Genomic DNA, 3,637 nt, shown 5'->3' on the forward strand with positions numbered 1-3,637 from the left:
CCGGTGCCCCACTGCGCCTCGCCACCGGCCTGATGCTGCATCGCCTCGCCTCCCCTCTCTGCTGCCCTGCTCCCTGGCCGCCCCTCCCGTTCCCTCTTGCCGTGCTCTGGAGACCACCTCTCCTCTGCCGCCTCGAGGCCGCAGCGCGCCTGCTGCTACCTCCGGCGACCCCTCCTGCGCCGGCTTCCTTCGCCGGAAACGGCCGGCCGGTGAGCCCCGCCCTGGCCGCCGGCGCCAGTGCTCCCGTCGCGTCTCGCTTTGCCCCTTGTTCGGGCGCCCGCCCGTAACCGCTAGCGCCAGCACCCGCTAAGACCCCCCTGTGACAATGACAGATGGGGCCCACGCCCCTAGAATATTTTTTTTAAAGGAATTAAAATAAGGAAAAATAAAAATGAATTAATAAAAATAATCAATTAATTAGTAAATTAATTAATCCTGTTTAATCAATCTATTCAACTTGTTAGGTTAATTAAACATTAATTAGATTAGTTAAATCATAATAAAACAAAACAGAGTATGACAGGTGGTTCCCACTGGACCCACACGTCAGTTTGACCAGTCAACGTCCTGTTGACTGCTGACATCATGCTGATGTCAGCATACACTATTCTGGATAATGTTGATTTAGAATAGTTAAATAAATTCTAAAAATGATTAAATCTTTTAAAATTAATATAAAATAAACCATAGCTCGGATGGAAAAACTTTGTACATGAAAGTTGCTCAGAACGACGAGACGAATCCAGAAACGCAGCCCGTTCACCCGCCACGTGTCCCTAGCATAGTGAACCTGCAACATTTCACCTCCGGTTCATTTGTCCGAAAACGCGAAACACCGGGGATACTTTCCCGGATGTTTCCCCCTTTCGCCGGTATCACCTACTACCGCGTTAGGGCACACCGGACACCGCGTATTATCTTGTTACGCTTTGTGATGCTTTGATTGCTCTGTTATTTATTGTGTTCCCCCTCCGTTACTTCTTTCCGGTAGACCCCGAGACTGCCGGCGACCCCAGTTCGACTACGGAGTTGACGACCCCTCCTTGTTGCCAGAGCAACCAGGCAAGCCCCCCCCTTGATCACCAGATATCGCCTATTCTTCTCTATACTACTTGCATTAGAGTAGTGTAGCATGTTACTGTTCGGTTACACCTATTCTGTTGCATAGCCTGTCATTGTTGCTACAGTCATTGATACCTTACCCGCAATCCTAAATGCCTAGTATAGGATGCTAGTTTATCATCATTGGCCCTACATTCTTTTCAGTCTGCCTTGCTATACTATCGGGCCGTGATCACTTGGGAGGTGATCACGGGTATATACTATATACTTTATATACATGACACATGTGGTGACTAAAGTCGAGTCAGCTCGTTGAGTACCCGCAAGTGATTCTGATGAGGGGGCTGAAAGGACAGGTGGCTCCATCCCGGTAGAGGTGGGCCTGGGTTCTTGACGGCCCCCGACCGTTGCTTTGTGGCGGAGCGACAGGGCAGGTTGAGACCACCTAGGAGAGAGGTGGGCCTGGCCCTGGTCGGTGTCCGCGGATACTTAAAAATAACACGCTTAAGGAGTTCTTGGTATTTGATCTGAGTCTGGCCATTTGGTCTATACGCACTAACCAACTACATGGGAAAGTTATGGGCACTCGACGTCGTGGTATCAGCCGAAGCCTTCGTGACGTCAGCGACTGAGCGGCGCGCGCCGGATTGGAACGTAAGCCTGCTCTTGTATTAAGGGGGCTAGTTCTGCTTCCGGCCGCGTACGCAACGTGCAGGTGTGCAATGGGCGATGGGCCCAGACCCCTGCGCGCATAGGATTTAGACCGGCATGCTGACCTCTCTATTGTGCCTAGGTGGGGCTGCGATGTGTTGACCTTCCGAGGCCGGGCATGACCCAGGAAAGTGTGTCCGACCAAATGGGATCGAGCGTATGTGGTGCACCCCCGTAGGGAAGTTTATCTATTCGACTAGCCGTGTCCCTCGGTAAAAGGACGACTCGGAGTTGTACCTTGACCTTATGGCAACTAGAACCGGATACTTAATAAAACACACCCATACAAGTTCCACAGACAACCCAGTGATCGCTTTTCCACAGGGCAACGAGGGGAGGATCACCGGGTAGGATTATGCTATGCGATGCTACTTGGAGGACTTCAGTCTACTCTCTTCTACATGCTGCAAGACGGAGGCTGCCAGAAGCGTAGTCTTCGACAGGATTAGTTATCCCCCTCTTATTCTGGCATTCTGCAGTTCAGTCCACTGATATGGCCCTTTACACATATACCCATGCATATGTAGTGTAGCTCCTTGCTTGCGAGTACTTTGGATGAGTACTCACGGTTGCTTTTCTCCCCCTTTTCCCCCTTTCCCTTCTACCTGGTTGCCGCAACCAGATGCTGGAGTCCAAGAGCCAGACGCCACCGTCGACGATGACTCTTACTACACTGGAGGTGCCTACTACTACGTGCAGGCTGCTGACGACGACCAGGAGTAGTTAGGAGGATCCCAGGCAGGAGGCCTGCGCCTCTTTCAATCTGTATCCCAGTTTGTGCTAGCCTTCTTAAGGCAAACTTGTTTAACTTATGTCTGTACTCAGATATTGTTGCTTCCGCTGACTCATCTATGATCGAGCACTTGTATTCGAGCCCTCGAGCCCCCTGGCTTGTATTATGATGCTTGTATGACTTATTTTACTTTTAGAGTTGTGTTGTGATATCTTCCCGTGAGTCCCTGATATTGATCGTACACGTTTGCGTGCATGATTAGTGTATGATTGAATCGGGGGCGTCACAATCCTATCTCCCCACCAGGCCTCCCCTCACTCTCCTCTCTCTGCTCAGCTCACTCTCCACCGCACGCTGTCGCCTGCCATCGCCGGATTGCCGCCCGCTGCTTCTGCCGTTGCCCCCTCCCTCCTCTATCCCGCCACCGTCGCCCCCTCCCTCCTCCATCCTGCCGCCGCCGCGCCCTCCCTCCCTAGCTCCCTCCTCCATACCGCTACCGTCGCCCCCCTCCCGTCATCACCGCCACCAAGGTAGATCCTACAACCTCCCCCTCCTTCCTCCCACTGCTCCCTTCCTCCTTCCTACCCCTCCACCCTCCCTCCCTTCTCTCTGTTCTTGTAGAATATAGGTAGTTTAAATGTAGATTTTAGAATGTAGACATTGTAGAATGTATGTTTTGTAATAGAATAATTTTTTAGCCTATTTTAGTTGTTTTGAATAGAATAGGAAATTCTAGGACTTTTGATTAGCAATTTTAGTAATGGAAAATTTTAGTTGGTAGAATTTGATAAAATGTTCTGTACTTGTTATATTCTAAACTTAGGGCATATTTTTAGGGTTTAGTAAAAGAAATAGTAATAGTGGATCATTAATCCTTTTCTAATATTGCTTTAGGAAAATGGCGCCACCACCACCACCATGTCGACTATGCAAGTCAAGATGCGCCAGCAGCCTTGCAACTGGCACGTTTTTTGTCATCTACTTCCAGCCAAGTTTTCTTCCTGCAACGGTAAAAGAATATATGAAACTTGTAACAACTATTTTGTTTGTAGTGTTATTGGCATTAATGCATTGTGTATATATCATTGTGTATACTCAAATCGTCCCATGCAATGTGAGGTTGGAATTCAA

Source organism: Triticum dicoccoides, chromosome 7B (assembly GCF_002162155.2).
Source record: "Triticum dicoccoides isolate Atlit2015 ecotype Zavitan chromosome 7B, WEW_v2.0, whole genome shotgun sequence".
NCBI lineage: Eukaryota > Viridiplantae > Streptophyta > Magnoliopsida > Poales > Poaceae > Triticum > Triticum dicoccoides.